At 43.2% G+C, this 18365-nt stretch overlaps 1 protein-coding gene across 1 annotated transcript in view; it reads right to left on the bottom strand.

Moving 5' to 3' along the window:
• Positions 1-12342, bottom strand: part of IPCEF1 (interaction protein for cytohesin exchange factors 1) — a 231360-nt gene extending 219018 nt beyond the window's left edge. The window contains exon 1 of the mRNA XM_088448973.1: positions 12324-12342. The gene's annotated coding sequence lies outside the window, so the exon portion shown is untranslated. The remainder of the gene's footprint in view (positions 1-12323) is intronic.
• Positions 12343-18365: the final 6023 nt, after the last annotated feature.

Genomic DNA, 18365 nt, shown 5'->3' with positions numbered 1-18365 from the left:
ATATACCTTCTTACCTGCCTGTGTACCTGAACCTGCTGTTTCCCTGCACCTTGCTTCATTTCACTCCCAGCTGGACTTCACGACCTCTGCCTGCATCAGTTACAGCTCATCAAGCCTGCATTTAGTTACAAGCTCATCATACCTGCATTCTGTTTTCAGCTCACCATACTTGTATACTGGACTGTTCCTGCCTGTCACTATCTGGACATTTTCTCATTAACCCCACTACAGTTATCAAGTGCACTTTAGTGCTATACCTGGACTTTTTCATTTGCCATTCCCATGTCTTCTAAGTCACTTATTAAAAACTCCACTTTTTCATTTGTCTGCTTCTGTGTCTGCTCCTATCACCACCCTAGGTCCACAACAAATTCAGTACCTCACAATAATGCTTCCAGCAGCTCCGATGGTTCGAGACACTGTATATCGATTGTAAACCGCACAAATGGTATGAGACGCTGTATAGTGCTTCCAGCAGCAGGCAGGAAAGGGTCTAGACGTCACAGACTGAGTACCCTAGGAAAGGAACACAGTGGAGCCTGGCAAGCTGTCACAGTAGAAAATCCACTAAGGAGCGAAGTTGTACAGGCAACTTCCTGCTGCAAGAAGTGTCCTAAAATACCCCTTTGTAGCTAGTCATTGGCGCCAGAGACATCAGCTGACCGACCGCAGAACTACCATTGGAGGATACCGATCAGATGAAATGAACCAACATGGCCTCACCCAGGATGCACGCATGAAGGCTCTAGCAGTCCCTGGGCAGAATACTCCGCTGCTACCGTCTCCACGTCTGATGTCTGGATGCTTAGGAGCCTGAAGACACCATCGCAGACATGAGTAACGGCCGATCCCAGGCTGCATCCTGACACGCAGAAGTCGGGTTTGGAGATATTTTGAGATAAGCCAAAGACATGTATGCTAGTGTAGTATGGTAAATAACCTTATGCATTAGTAGAAGTATTCTATATTGAATTCAGTAGAATGCAGGTAACCAATGTATGGACTGACAGAGTGGAGCAGCTGAAGACTAACGTTTTGCATGATCAGCCTCGCAGATGCATTCACAATAGATTGTAGGGATGAAAGTTTGTTTGGAAAAGACCAGTAAGGAAACTATTGCAATAATCCGTGTCTTTATTAGAGTTTTTGCAGTGTGTAAAATATGGGTGTAATCTGGATATGTTTTAGATGCATATAACCGGATTTGTAATCCGATTGAATGTTGGGGTCAAAGAACATGTGCATATAGTAATATATGAGTGTTATTGGATATTTGTTAAAAAATGTAATTCAACTCATCATCTGATATTATCCCTTTTACATTTGCAGTTTGCAACATAATAGAAAATTCAGAATGTAACTTTTCTGTGGATCACTTTCTCTTTTTTTATTTTTTCAGAAGTTGTTTCATCAGTAAAAATTCTGTTGGTTTCTTTTAAATAGTCCATTATGTCTTGGACAATTATCTTATCTTATCTTTTATCAGCCCCTTTTATAAGTCTACTTTACTTAATAAATTAATTTCCACTCATGACAGATTCAGAGAATATTTGGTATTTGTAGAATTTAATTTTCCAGGAATATTTAACAGAATTAAAACAAAATGTCTACATAGCTCCCTCTTGACTCAACGGACTAAGATTTTGATGCCAATCTACAATTAGCTGATAGACCATAGGATGCTAAAACTAACTTATGGCAAGGAATGTTTAAAAATGAAGCTGAAGGGTAAAATCTCTTGTAAATGTAACCACAGAAAATAAAAGTTAAAATGTGTTTGAATTTCTGGAAGGAGTAAACTTGGAATCTTTTTTTTAAATGATTGCTTTTCTGATGTGATTCTGGTAATCTAGACTGTTTTCTGTTATCTTCTTTGATAATTTGTTTCCTCCACTACTTCCCCTTCTAGTCTGAAACATATTTTCCTTCCTATTGGTGAATGTGCTGTATATGTGTCTGTAGCTTTTCTAAAGGGTGAAGCATTTTGTATTTGTTTGCTACATTAGATGACCTAAAAAATGAGGTGTATTGCTTACTTCATCAGCTGCCTTCCCACAATTCTGCATCAATATTCCACTGGGTTTGTTTTGTTTACTTGAATGTGTTAATGGTGATGTACAGTAATAGTTTGATAATGGCAGCACAGACGGTGTAATGGTAGCATTACTGCCTCACAGCACTGAGGTCGTTGGTTCGATACCCACTACGGCCCTAACTGTGTGGAGTTTGTATATTCTCCCTGTGCTTGCGTGGGTTTCCCCCGGGTACTCCGGTTTCCTCCCACACTCCAAAAATATACTGGTAGGTTAATTGGCTCCTAACGAAATTACCCATAGTGTGTAAGTGTGTGCACATGTGGTAGGGAATATAGAGTGTAAGCTCCACTGGGGCAGGGACTGATGTGAATGGCCAAATATTCTCTGTAAAGCGCTGCGGAATATGTGTGCGCTATATAAATAACTGGTAATAAATAAATAAAATAAATAATGATTTCCCCTAAAGAGTAATATTTTCGTAAACTGTGGATTCTCTTCTAGTGCCCTATTTACTTCAGGAAATATCACATGGTTATACTAACATCCGCATGCAGAGACAGAGTGTGTGATAAAGCTCTGTCCCTGCGAATCCGCACACTTTTCCCTGTATTTTAGAGAAAAAATACAGGAAGAATGTGTCTGCGCATGCGCCGCCACAGGATACAGCAATCACCCCCGCTTAGCTTACCCTTACCTCGGTGGTCCGGTGATGTCCTCCTGGGGCTACGGTCAGCTGGTCTCCTGGCTCCTGCACTGTGACTCTGGTGAACTGCTGCATAGAGCAGCTGACCGGGGCCACAGTGCAGGACCCAGGAGACCAGCTGACCAGAGCCCCAGGAGGACATCACCACACCACCGATCACCGAGGTAAGTGTAAGCTAAGCGGGGTTGGTTGCTGTATCCCGCAGCGGATCTGTTGTCACCACCTACAGGACTCCAATGCCCCCGTAGCCCGTCCGTTCACCTCCTGGCAGGCCAAACAGAATCCAAAGCCCCGTTATTCTACCCCGGCCGCGCTAAACCCTGCTACCTGGTCCATCCGCAATCGTGTCCCTGTGCATGGAAGCAAAGCTCCGGTAATTTGATGCCCCGCTCATTCACCATCACCAGAGATTTATATGTCCCACAGTGGTGACTGGGTGAAGTGTTAAGCTGCCTCTTATTGGGTGCTCTCGCCCAGGCTCCACCGTCCAGAGGTACCTCGTGGCAACAGTAATGAGGTACTGTACTGTTAGAGGGGAGCAAATGGGGGAGGTATGAGCTGTAGTCTGTAAGGTAACACTGCTCCTTTGTATGCCCCTGCATGACAATGAGACAGACCAAAATTAACAAAAAAAATACTTTAATGCTACTGTGTGTGTACCTGTGTTCGTGTGTGTGTGTGTGTGTGTGTGGCTACCTCCTGCGATGGGAAGAAAGAACATTAAGAGTTCTGAAACACTTCTCCTGTGTTTGTGTACTAGGAGCCCGAGTCAGAGATGAATGGTAATTACGAGGTGCAGATCGAGTGATTGTTTGCAATTGCGTATGCATATTGCGCACTGAGCGTGCGCAGAGACCGCACTGCTATTACAGACGCACAATGGAATCCATCGCACAGTGAGTGAGAACCCAACTGCTAGTTATGAGAGCTGCTGAGTCTGCGGCCGTCAGATCTGCCACAAGGGCAAGATGGCCGCTGGATGTGCATCAATATTACTGATATTTATGCAGGTAAGTGGCGTCGTACACATATGAGAATGCAGCGGTGGCCATCCTTATGCCCAGGTGATCTTTGGAACCATTAGCATAGCTTAGCATCTATCTCTGAATCAGGCCCTAGATGTCCAGAGTGCCAGCCATCTATTCCTGATACAGTATATATTATAGTTGTTATAGATCTGTCAGCAGTTTACCATTTAATTTATTCAATTCCATGGGCCATAGTGTCCAGTAATGCCCTATGTACTTTGTGTTGGTCATTGGAGTTCTCTGTATTATATGGCACGCATTGCAATGTTCTCTGTAGTGTAATGGTAGTCTATTAGATGCTTGGTGTACTATTTGGCAGTCACTGCAATATTCTTTGTATTATATGGCAGTCACTGTGATGTTCTCTGCATTATCTGGTGATTACTGTGATGTTCTCTGTATTAAATGGCAGTCACTGTAATTCTCTCTGTATATGGTCACTACAATGATCTGTGATCGGCGAGGTAGTGTAGTACAGCTAGCAATACTAAGCCACTGAGTTTTGAGACAGCTGAGTCTACATGCTCCATTGAAAAGTGTAGATACCAAGGAAACACAGGCACTGAGTCGAGTCTTGTCTTTGTCCCTGGAAACAGAAAGCCTAGCTTCACCCCTCTATGTATGTATACATATACAGTGCCTTGCAAAAGTATTCACCCCCTTTGAATTTTTCATGTTTTGTTGCCTCACAACCTGGAATTAAAATGAATTGTTTGAAGGTGTGCATCATTTCATTCACAGAACATGCCTACAACTTTGAAGTTGTGTTTTTTTTATATTTGTGACTCCAACAACATTTAGGACAACATAACAGAACACTTCAGCATGCATAACTGACTGGGGCGGTACACCTGTCAAACCGTAATGCAGGTGTCCTAAGGCAAGCTCAGGGAGGACAGAAATCTCCCATGGAGCAGAAGGGTACTTTGTCGAGCCACCTTTTGCGGCAATTACAGCTGCAAGTTGCTTTGGATAAGTCTCTATGAGCTTGCCACATCTTGCCCCTGGGATTTTTACCCATTCCTCAAGGCAAAACTGCTCCAGCTCCTTCATGTTGGATGGTTTCCGCTTGTGAACAGCAATCTTCAAGTCTGACCACAGATTCTCAATTGGATTGAGATCTGGGCTTTGACCAGGCCATTCCAACACATTTAAATGTTTCCCCATAAACCACTTCAGTGTTTCTTTAGCAGTATGCTTCAGGTCATTGTCCTGCTGGAAGGTGAACCTCCGTCCTAGTCTCAAATCACAGGCAGACTGAAACAGGTTTTGCTCAATAATATCCCTGTATTTAGTACCATCCATCTTTCCCTCGACTCGAAACAGTTTCCCAGCCCTTGCTGCTGTAAAACATCCCCACAGCATGATGCAGCCACCACCATGTTTCACTGTGGGGATGGTGTTCTTGGGGTGATAGGATGTGTTGGGTTTGCGCCAGACATAGCGTTTTCCTTGGTGGCCAAAAAGTTCAATTTTAGTCTCATCTGACTAGGGCACCTTCCTCCATACATTTGGAGAGTCACCCACATGCCTTTTGGCAAACTCAAATCATGTCTTCTTATTTTTATCACTAAGTAATGGCTTTTTTCTGGCCACTCTTCCATAAAGCCCAGCTCTATGGAGTGTACGGCTTATTGTGGTCACAAGCACAGATACACCAGTCTCTGTTGTGGAACTCTGCAGCTCCTTCATGGTTACCTTTGGTCTCTGTGCTGCCTCTTTGATTAATGCCCTCCTTGCCCGATCTGTGAGCTTTGGTGGGTGGCCCTCTCTTGGCAGGTTTGTTGTGGTACCATGTTCTTTCCATTTGATGATGATGGATTTGATGGTGCTTCGGAGGATCATCAAAGATTTGGATATTTTTTTTATAACCCAACCCAGAATTGTACTACTCAACAACTTTGTCCCTGACTTGTTTGAAGAGCTCCTTGGTCATCTTGGTGTGCTGCCTCTTGCTTAGTGGTGTTGCAGCCTCTGGGGCCTTTCAGAAAAGATGTGTTTATGCTGACAGACCATGTCACACTTAGGTTTCACACAGGTGGACTTCATTTCACTAATTATGTGACTTCTGAAGGTAACTGATTGCACCAGAACTTTTGAGGGGCTTCATAGCAAAGGGAGTGATTACATATGCACATGCCCATTTTCAGAATTTTATTTATGAAGATTCTTCTTTTATATATATTTTTTTCTCATTTCACTTCACCAAATTAGACTATTTTGTGCAGATCCATCGCATAAAATTCAGGTATAAAAAAATTATAGGTTGCAATGTAACAAATAAGGTAAAAAGCCAAGGGGGTGAATACTTTTGCAAGGCGCTGTACATATAAATAGTATATTAGTTCCATTGTACTATAGCTATTTAATTATTTAAAAAGGCAACAGCTAATTTACTGCAGTGGCTAGGGATGAACACTCTCAGTTCACGTTTTCCAGACCACCTAGCAGGTGCACAGGTGTATTCATTACTAACTAACACATTTGAAAAGATCCACAGGTGGAGCTAATTATATCACTTGCGATTCTGTGAGGAGACCTGCAAAACATGCATGGTTGGTAGCTCTTGAGGACCAGGGTTGGCTACCACTGTTCTAAACTATTTTAGCACTCAAAGAAAGACAGTCAGTACAGTTCTCACCCTTTCACAAAAAAACAAACTTTTTCTTGTTATAGCTCTCCCCCACATCACTAGTCACAACCCCCTGCAGCAGCACACAATAGGCCCTTAAGTTTCAGCTCCAGGCCCATGTGGACATTAATCTAGCACTGCACAGAGGACATCACCGGAGCACCGATATCTGGTCCCTGGATGCAGGTATGTGGTTGTTTTTTCTATTTAGACCATAAAGATGATCACAGGGGACCAGCTCTGCTCTGCCTGACAGAGCAGAGAAAGAGTTGGGGGAACTGGGGGAAACCCTGGATAACACCATCTCCAGGTGGCGTTATTATAACAGGGCTTCCCCCAATATTTTTTTATATTTAGTAAATCTGCATTGATCACATTTCCAATTACAAGTATGGGAAATGCGCTCTGCTTACTAAAAATATGTGATAATTAGGGTTTGGAGTAGAATTTTGCGAATTCTACTCCAATTGCCCTTTAGTAAATTCATGTGCTACTAAATAATGCACTTTGGTTAGGGGAAGCCGATATATGTGGCTAAACCCGACCACTTTGGGCGTGATCAGCGCGAAAAGCAGAAACAATTGAATAGCGCCCTACGATCTCCCATCACTTTAGATGATGCGGCTAGCCATGATTGGCTCACTGTAGCTTCTTTGTCAGCTGATTCATGAATCATGATTTGCTAGTTCAAATAGCCCCTGCTGCCTATTGGCCGCCGGGCAGCAAACCGCACCGTCTTGCCCGTCCCTTCTTAAAATAGTGATCGAGGCGGTGGTCGGTTTCAGGCCTGGGACATCGCCTTTCCAGCCTGGCGCCCTTCTGCAATGCTGACCCCGCTTACCAAAGTGCGTGGTGCCTATTTATCAATAATGTATTTGGGTTCTGAGGGAGACAGGTAATATAGTTATGTACATTGCAAGACCTAAAAAATAAAATATAAAAGAGCCTAACCGCCATTCGTTGGGGAGGTGGGCGCCTCAGCCAAGCACAAATCCAGGGGGGGGTGCACTCAGGATGATGGCTCACCCCAACAGGCAGAAGAGACTGCTGCTGCAATCAGTCTCACTCTGCAGCCAAGCACACAGCAGCGTGGTCTAGCCAAACCTGGGTTTGGCCACAATAGGGAGACCTAGCTGTCACTCACCTGCTTATTCCCTAGCCACCATATCCCCTGGCTTCTCCTCTACGGTTCCTGACACCGGCGATGGAATCTCAACAGGACTGCGGATGCTGACACCAGCATCCCGATCGAAGGGACATGAGGAGAGGTAAGTAGTAGTTGTGGGGGGTGGGTTAGCTTTAGGCATCCCCGGGGCACTTAGGGTTAGGCACCTCCCCGGGAGTGTTTAGGGTTAGGCACCACCGGGGGGAGGTTAGTGTTAGGCATCCCCCACAGGAGGGTTAGGTTTATAATGCGGGGAGGCGGGATTAGGTTTAGGTGACCCTGAAGAATGACAGAAACTACGCAATCTCTGTCATTCAGCATGGTAGAGATGTATGTGTTAACACATACATCTTTACATATCTGGTATGGAATGAGTACTCATTTTATTTTTTGCCAATACCCGTGGAGTCTATAGAAGAAGCGGGCCGAACTTACAGCAGGAAGTAGGTAAGTATTGGATTTTTTTTTCACAGGTAAACCCGTGGGAATTCTACTGGAGAAGAGGATGTGAACATCTGGTAAAAGGTAAGTATGTGTGAGTGTGTTAGGTATGTAATAACTATGGTGTGTGTACTGTCTTTTTTTTTTTTTTTTTACAATTTAATTACAGTGGGAGTACATGTGCCGTCGGCCTGGCACACTGGCATCCGTAGTTCTATTGTAAGAAACAATACTATCATTCTAATTTTCACACTATTACCCCTGCACCCACCGGCCTGGGGTGCAGGGAAGAGCACCCTGGCTTCAGTGTAAGCCTGGGGGGTGCCCAAGAGAGAGGGGACCACTTTATTGGGGGGTCCCCACCTCCCCTGAGATCCCCGGCTTGTACTGACTAGCTTGGGGTGGTAATGCTTTGGCTCGGGAGACCTAGTGAAAGGGCCCTCTGGCTGTGGCATTGCACCCCGGCTAGATTTCAGTCCGGTGCTGGATTTAAAAATAGGGGGAACCCCATGCATTTTTTTCCCCCTATTTTTAAACCAGGACTGGCTCTGGGAGCCTAGTGCTGGTTCCTAAAATACAGGGGAACCCTACACTTTTTTTCCCCCTTATTTTTAGAACCAGGACTGGCTCAGGAGCCCAGGGCTGGTTATGCTTTGGGGAAGAGGGTGCTGCTAAGGAGGGGGTCTATTTGTAAGTTCTATTTTTACACCGTGTTTGGTTATATTACACCCGTGATTTTAATCATGATTTTTGGTCAATTCCTGTGTTGTATTCCTGTCTAGGAAAAGTACTGCTGTGTTCAGACGATGGTGTATTCATTTCTAGTTGTATTTTTGGGTGTATTTTAACTTTAAAATATCGGCCATGGTCACATCTAAAGATACAAAAAATACCCCTGTTTTTTTTTTATAGAAAATTGGCAATTTACCCCCATGATTGCAATCTTGGACCAACATGATTCTTAGTAAATTTACTCCCTGGTGTCTATCCAGACCTTGTTGACCTTTTTCATATAGATCTATTATACCACCCCGGAACTACTAATGCTATAAAGGAAGAACTTTTTATTTTAAATGGAGCTCTTCTATTTATTTATTATGCCAAACTGTGCCACTTCTAGATATTTATTATGCTAAACAGTGTCATTACTAGTTATTTATTATTCTAAAGGGGAACTACTAGTTATTTATTATGCTAAACTATGCCACTACTATTTATTATGCTAAAGGGGGAATAACTATTTTTTGTTATTCTAGAGGATGAGCTACTAGTTATTTAATTTAAAATAGTGGCAAAATTTGTAGTGCACAAAACTGGTACTATAAGGGATCGTCTGCACAGGAGCACATGACCATGTTGATGCTTGTACTTCTTCAAGCTCAGCATGCAAAAACACTCATGGGCACATCCTGAGACTTGGAATGCCACAAGTCTTTGCACTTTATTTTGAGACTACCCAATTTCCAGGTGTACCCGGAGGGGCCCAATGCTACTCGACTAAGTACAATATGGTAACCGATAATCTTTTTCTGTGCCCATCCTAGAGGACCGAGCCAGAAGCTGAATAAACTGGGGTCTTACAACTAGGGATGTGCGCCGGACCATTTTTGCCGGATTTGGATTTGGTTCTAATTCGTCGTCCGGCTTTGTATTTGCCAAACTGCAGTGACTGGGTTTGGATTTGGATTGTTTACAAAAATTGACAAAAAAAAGTAAAAATCACATAATTTCAGCTTTTTTGTTCCTAGATTATTATTAACCTCAATAACATTAATTTCCAGTCATTTACAGTCAATTTAGACCACCCTACAGCTTATAGTATTGTTTTCACCATAATTGGCCAAAGGTTACAGTGAGCTGACTAGTTACTAAGCGACAGAGCAGTGGCACAGACACCACAGTTTAAAGCACATCTAAGAAACATTGCCACACAGCAGTGGCAGAAATTAAAGGTAGTGCAAGAAGGAATTGTCCTTGGGCCCTCCCACCCACCCAGTGAGGTATGGCCAGCAGAGTCACAGTACTTGTTTACACAGTGGGCTACGGCCCAAGGAGTCACAGTACACAATATTTTTCAAATTACACTGCACATAGTGCCCCTGATTCACATTACACCATAAAGTAGTGTCTCTTATTTATGTTACGACACACAGTAGTGCCCCTTATACACAATGCCCACAGTAGTGCCCCTTTTATACAATGTCCACATTAGTGACCCTTATACACAAAGCCCACAGTAGTAATGTCCCTTATACAATGCCCACAGCAAAAGTGTCCCTTACACAGTGCCCTCAGTAGTAGTGCCCCCTAGGCAGTGCACCCAGTAGTATGCCCCTAGTAGTATGTCATTAGTAGTGACCCCAGTAGTATGCCCCCATTAGTAGTGACCGCAGTAGTATGCCCCAGTAGTAGTATCCCCAGTAGTATGCCCCCATTAGAAGTGCCCCTAGTAGTGTGCCCCCATTAGAAGTGTCCCAAGTAGTTGTGCCCCCAGTAGTATGCCCCAGTAGCGCCCCCTTACACACAAAGGAAAAAAAAACTTACCTGAATCCCTGCTCCTGCCTTGTGGGGGGACCCGGAAGGAAGAGCTCATGAGTGAACTGGAGGCACTATAGTGTGGCATAATATGAACTGGGGGCATTGCATTGTGACAAAATATGAACTGGAGAGCACTAATGCAGCACAATATGAACTGAAGGCAATATAGTGTGGCATAATATGAAGCGGGACACTGTAATGTGGCATAACATTAACTTGTGGGAACTGTAAGGTGGCATAATAAGAACTGGGAGCACTACTCTGTGGCATGATATGATAATATGTAGGGGGGAAACTGATGCATAATGTAAAATGGGGGCACTGTATTGAAAAATGTGTACTGGCAGCACTACAATGGGGAAAATTATGAACTGGAGGCACTACAATGTGGCATAATGTGAACTAGGGGCACTGTGTGGTACAATGTGAACTAGGGCAATATTATGGGGCTAGGGCACTGTTATGCAAAATAGGACAATACTATGGTTCATTAAATGAACAAGGGCACTATTATACAGCATAAACTTAACTAGGGCACTACTATGGGGCATAAAATGAACAAATGCTGTACTGAGAATTGTTTCTCTATGGGGCCCACAAAGTTCTGGCCCCTGATGCCATCCATGTCTACAAATCAGGATAGCTGTTTTAGACCTTTCAATTTTAAAAAGTGCACTTTGGTGTGTGGTTTGGCACAGTATAACTACACATAAAAGCACCAAAAACCATGGGATTTGGTAAAACTGCAGTTTTGTAAATCTCCCCATTAATGTTTTTTTTTTATCCAACTTAAAGGGATGACCACTTATCTTCTCTGGAAAGCTGATGCCAAACAAATCATAATGGAATTTTTTATTTGGGTTATGATCTTAAATACAGATGCAGTATTGCAAGATAACTGGTCTAAAGGGGGAATTCAATCATTTTTTTTACTCCCAATCTCCCCCGATCTCCAGTCTAAAGTTAAGGGAGGTCGGGGAGCTATATTTAATTGTTATGGGTGCTCATGTCTTTTCGCGCGTGTCACATTCAAAAGCATCGGGTTGGACACGTAAACTAGCTAAACCCATGCAAAGTTCTAGTTAGCGCGCCAAAGCGGCAGTTTCAGCACCCAGAAACCAGGCTTTTTGCAGATTTCTGCTTGCCACTTTAGGAGGGTGCCAGCAGAATTTTGTGCGCCTGCAGCATTCACACCCAATTGGAGCAACAATTGAATTGCTCCGTCAGGTGCCCATTGCTAACAGCCGCTGGTGGAAACAATTGAATTCCCTCCGAAATGTGTGTTTATAAGTTGTCACTTTCTTCTTTGTAGACCATGAAATGAATGGTTGCTATAAAAAGGGTCCCAACTTTTCTGATGTCAGCAATGTTGTACAGCACATACACCGTACAATTCTAAATTAGTTCAAGACTCTATAGCTGCTAATGATCATTCTGCCTAATAGTGTGAGGCATATGGTTAGATTTCTCTTCTAGATGCATTTACTTTCTATAGTTTACATTGTTGGATATAAAACATTTCAACACCAGTGCCTGCTGCAACTCATGTAATGATAGGGGACTGCCATCTGTACTGCAGTTCCATGTTGTGGTAGAATGGAAAATGTCACTTGTTGAACAAGAGATAATATATTCAAGTCATTTCCTCTCTTCTACAAGTATGTATGCACGCAACTGCTAATTTAAGATACATTGTAGTCAGACGGAAAATAACAAAACTTGTAATTTACATATCACTTTAAAACTCCATAGACTTAAAAAAAGAGAATAAATGACATACCCAGAAGTTGAATGCAGCAGCAGTAATGTGGCTGTACAATCCACGGTGAGCATCTCACATTAACAGGAAGCCCAGACACTGGTTGCATTACTAAGGTTGCATAAGAGGAAAGAAGGATGGGCACCAGCACCAATAAATTGATGTATTTTTCTAAACAACTCTTTACAAATAGTCATTAACACAGCTTCAAAAGCTAGAAAAGGGATAGCTAGAGCTCCATCTGTACAGCAGGGACTCCCCCCAGTGTCCTCATGATGTCGGGCTCAGATTGAATTTATTAAAAAAAAATGTTTAATTATTGCTTTTGCATGTAGCCCTTAAATGCTGGACAGCTTTATTTTTACACTGCAATTTAGATTAGAGTTTGGACATACCCTTCTCACATCTAAATCACCCCCACCTGCAGTGCAACGCAAGTTTTTCAAGGTGCAAAGTTTAGGGTCCCACCGTGATCCACCAGTCTGAACTGCCGTCAGGGAAATGGTGAAATTCCTCGTGTTAAAAATCCCTGATCACAATAGGCAAATCAGTGAAATCCAACATGTGGGATTTTGCCAATGCCCAGCAGATGGCATATACAGTATATAGGCTAATCAGACATATAAAAAATCAGCGTCCTCTACTATACTAACTGACCGCTGATTGGCTGTAAGACAGGCCAATTAGCGACCTGGTTGGTGATCGACAGTCAGACCACTCACAGCCAGTCGGTTAGTATAGCAGCGGTCGCTGATCTGCTGACACGCCGTCTAGTGAAGGAAACCTTGTTGGTCCTGTCACTTGCAGGGAAGAGATGTAATTATATATATATATATATATATATATATATATAGCAAAAGGACCAACCTGTGCCAAGGGGTAGGTGAGTATTTAATTTTTTATTTTTATCCAAACACCAGGATGCTACTGGAGAAGAGGACCAAACACCGGGGACAAGGTGAGTATAGTATCAGTGTATGTAATAAACTTTTTCTATCTACGGTGTGTGTACTGTGTTTCTTTTAATACTTCTCTTATAAGAGGACTAGAGGTACCAGTGGGCCCTTAATGCCCCACATGCTGGTACTTGTAGCATGCAGGGGAGGCTTGCTGGGACCTCCAGTCCTCCTGTAAAAGACCGTATTAGTTTCACAAAATGAATTAACACTATCAAATCTGCACCCACCGCCCAGAGGTGCGGAGCATAGCCCCGGCCTGGGGTAGCCTTGAGAAGGGGGGACGTCTTTTTCAGGGGGGGTCACCAACTCCCCTGGGAACCCCGGCCTGGGCTGACATGTTATGGGTGAGAATGCTTTGGCTAGTGGACCGCATCAAGTGGGCCCTCCGGCTGTGACATTACACCACCGCTAGTGGAGCAGTGATGGTTGTAAAAATATGGAGGAATCCTACGCCATTATTTCCATGTATTTCCAGAACCAGGACCAGCTCACAGAGCCCGGTGCTGGTACATTAAATACGGGGGGGCCTACACATTTTGTTTCTTTAATTTTTTTGAACCAGGACCGGCTCACAGAGTCCGGGGCTAATTATGCTTTTGTGGGGGGCATACCATGTCATTTTTTTTCACCTTAACCTTTTTTGTGCATGCAGAAACATGCATGGATCACACTCATCTGTCCATGATTCTGCTAAACAAGCTGTTTAGGAGGGGGCCTATTTAAAACTTCTATTTTGGACCGAGTTTGCTTAATTTAGACCTGTGAGTACAATCATGATTCTTGGTAAATTCCCATATTGTATTCCTGTTTATGGAAAGCACTTGCGAGTTTGGCCAATGGTGTATTTATGTCTATTTGTATTTTCACCCGTGTTTTGCAGGGAGTTTCATGATTTCACACCCATGATTGCCTTTAGTAAATTTGCCAGTTTTAAAAATGGCCAAACACAAACGAGAATACATTCTCACCAAACTCGATTCCTAGTAAATTTACCCCAAAGAGTTGTTACATAATGATACTGCTTTTCAAAGCTTGTAGAGATATGATGACCTTTTTTATTTTTTATTTTAATTTTCACAGGCAATATTACACGGGACATACTTCCAGAGACTGTGATCTAATGATCAAAGACTTCCACACAGCAACACCGACACAGGTACATGCTGCATTGAACTCAGTTTTTCTATTTACTAACTGATTCAGCAGTTAGCACACTGTACCATTTGCACCAGCACTATATTTGATATACTGATACTAGGGTTAACTGCCTACACCATGATAGTCACTCTGAACATTGCTACTTATGAGGTCTGGACAAGCTCCTCCTACCAGCAGCACACCCCGCATACACTAGTTATAGCACCAGTGTGCAGGGACCCCTGATATAATTTCATACTAAGCTATTTTTTTAGGTAATAAGTTAGTAAATGTTCCATTTCTGTTGTGAAATTCACTGCTGTACATTTTGCTGACATTTCCTGTTAGCCTATTACAGCATGAATTTCACATCATGACTTCCTCATTTTAATTTAGTAAATCCACATTGTTTGCCTGTTACCAACATTCTACTCATTTGTGTTTTATTTTTGTGTACATGACTACACAGTTCACAGCTCATTAATAGAAATAAACAGGTTAAGATTATAAAGTGTCACATAGTTTTGTGTTTTTCACACCATACATACGCAATATAGACATGGATTCAAATTATTTGTTAGTTTTGATGTGAGGGTTTTGAATAAACAAAATAATGCTGTGCATTAATGATCCATTGAACCAAGCATCAAACCATGTATATCAGGTGATTTTAAGCTCATTGAAAGTACATGTTGTACAAAGGAAATCCATGGTGAATGGCATGCAGTCAGGCCTTTTGGCTGGTTCCCTGTAAATTATATTTGCAACTGGAAAGCTGGAGCTTGGAATGATTATTTCTCAAAATAAACACTATATCAAGCAGTGTAGGAGCCGGGTAATTTTGTGCCCCATTCTGCCCCCACCCCATGAACACATGACATCAAGCCGAGGGGCTGGGCTGCCGGCACCAGGAAGTACAGATCTGCCATGTGCATCATTAGGACACTCTAGGACAGGCATGTAAAACATGTGGCCCGAATAAACATTTTCTGCAGCTCCAGAGCGTGGGCTCACATATATATAATATGCGGCCCAGACCCCTGCTACGATCGGAGCACAGCTCCAATCGGGCAGTGTTTACTATTACAAGCTGGCAACAGTGGTCTCTGAAGCAATCAGAAGCCTCTGATCACTTCAGAGGCCAGCGTTCCCAGTGATGCAGCGTGCGGGTGACATCATGTCACCCGCGACGAGCGGAGCCTGCGCGAGGCGCTCTGGATCTAATCAGATCCAGTCAGCGGCAGCGTCTATGCGGGATGGCGTGGACTGGAGTGGTGCCCAGCGGCCTTCAGGGAAGAAGTAAGTAATGCACAGACAGGTGAGTAGGGCCTGTTCTATACTGGGAGGGGGCATTACTGGGGGCACAACATAAGTGGCATTACTGGGGGCTCTGCATAAGGGGCATTACTGGGGGCTCTGCATAAGGGGCACTCTTAAGGACATTACTGGGGGCTCTGCATAAGGGCATTACTGGGGGCTCTGCATAAGGGCATTACTGGGGGCTCTGCATTAGGGACACTACTAAGGATATTACTGGGGGCTCTGCATAAGGGGCATTACTGGGCGCTCTGCATAAGGATCATTACTGGGGGCTCTGCATAAGGGGCACTACTAAGGAAATTACTATGGGCTCTGCATAAGGGGCATTACTGGGTGCTCTGCATAAGGGGCATTACTAGGGGCTCTGCATAAGGGGCATTACTAAGGACATTACTGGATCTCTGCATAAGGGCCACTACTAAGGACATTACTGGGGGCTCTGCATAAGGGGCATTACTGGGGGCACAACATAAGGGGCACTACTAAGGTCATTTCTGGGGGCTCTGCATAAGGGGCTCTACTAAGGACATTACTGGGGGCTCTGCATAAGGGGCATTACTGGGGGCTCTGCATAAGGGGCACTACTAAGGACATTACTGGGGGCTCTGCATAAGGGGCACTACTAAGGACATTACTGGGGGCACAACATAAGGGGCATTACTGGGGCACTGCATAAGATGCACTTCTAGGAGCATTACTGGGGCACTGCATAAGGGGCACTACTAGGGACATTACTGGGGGCACTACTAGGGACATTACTGGGAGCACAACATAAGGGGCATTACTGGGGCACTGCATAAGAGGCTTTTCATACTTAGCACAAATTCAGGGGGCATTGCAAAAGGGGCTCTAATATAGGGTGGAATTGCATAAGAGGCACTACTACAGGGAGCACTGCAAAGGTTTTTATTAAAAATAAACCTTTCAGATTGCATTTAAGGCTTTTTTTTTTGTGGCCCACATACTCGTAGACCTTGAATATTCGGCCCGGTTGGTAGTTTGAGTTTGACATGCCTGCTCTAGGAGGCTGTACAGGCTGCAGGGTGTGTGGCAGCACTACTGGCTGCAGGGTTCAGCTCCAGGCACCCTGCAAGCCAAATACAGGTGCAGTGGGGCAGGGATGCACCCAGGGCGAAGGCACTGCTCGCACACTCCTAGTTGCGGCCCTGAATAGGCAATGTGTGGCACTCATAGTATGCTGGGAGTACTGTAATGTTGCACAGTTCACCCTGTTCAATATTAGAGTACCCACAGTTCATAATCACGCCTGTCAAGAGCCGCCTACCGGACCAGAGTAAAAAGGGAGTGTGGCCTAATTGCCGGAGGTGTGGCCACGCCCCCTTAGGTAAAAAAAAGAACAGTTTTGCAGCTGTGTGCTGGCAAGGGGGGTGCTGTTAGCTTTTCTACTGGAATAATCTGTTGGGTCTTCGCCAGATTTGAACTGGTGGTGAGAAAGGGGTATGCACATTTATGCAGCAAGGGACTTCCCTAAATATGCACCACATAATAAAATCTCATTTGTGCACACTGATTTACCTACTCTATAATTAGCAAGGAATGCCCTGAGTCTTCCCAACTCATCCACATCACTGCCTTGAATTTAAAAAAAAATTAACTGTTAATCTAATTAAAATTGCAGATAAATGTTTCTGATCTTTCTACTTCCCATATTATATATTTGCAACATATAGACAATCTTTTTATGTGCTACAGAGAAATAAGGATCCTTCATGCAACATTTTCTACACTGGCAATGGAAATCCGTTCTTGTCACTGACGTCAGTTGGTTTCCTGGTATGTAATAAGTAGGCCATACAGTCTAGAGTTGTGCAAGGGAGCACTATTAGAGGCTACTTATTACTAGAGACAGTTCTGACTCTACCAATACTGGCAGGTATTGAAGGTTTATCAACATTTAGCCATGCAGAATTATCAACAAACAATTGAAACAACTAAAAAGTAAATATAGTATATTATTTGGTCCTATTCTCTGGAGAAGTAGATACATTTTTAGTAGAGATGTGCGCCGACCCCTGTGTTTTGGATCCTGATTATTCTTCATGTTTTGGTTTTGCAAAACCACCATCATGTGTTTTAGTTTTGGATCTGTTTAAATAAAAAAACAACTAAAATGACATAATTTTGACCTGTTAGCAGGCAATCCAAAACCCGAGTTCGGATTTTAAATCCGAGTTCCGACCCGTGGTAAGATCTGTTCCAGGACTCGTTTCGACTGCTTTGGTTGCAGTAATTACATAACAGAAACTCTGGGAATGGGAGACATTAAAAATGTGTTCTTTATTTACTAAATGTAATGCTAATTCTACAAGTTTTGTACTGTTGTACTGTAATGCACAGAATATATATGTCTGCACTTGTAATGCGTATCTAATGAAAAATGTATATATACCTAAGAGCTGTTATATTCAATTTATTGCTGCAATGTTAAAATACACACAAAAAAAATATAGAACTGCAGTTTCTATAAAACATTAAATACAAATCTTGACATTCAGCATAATTGTAACATTATTTAAATTAGTACATCAGTGGACACAGGATGGAGGGTGAAAATTTTTTTATCAACCTCATAGTCCCTTTAGGAGATTTACAGGAATTCCTGGCTCTATGAATGCACTATGTGGAA

This window comes from Taudactylus pleione, unplaced genomic scaffold, assembly GCF_031769625.1.
Source record: "Taudactylus pleione unplaced genomic scaffold, aTauple2 ptg000473l, whole genome shotgun sequence".
NCBI lineage: Eukaryota > Metazoa > Chordata > Amphibia > Anura > Myobatrachidae > Taudactylus > Taudactylus pleione.
This window is presented reverse-complemented; position numbering and strand designations above follow the sequence as displayed.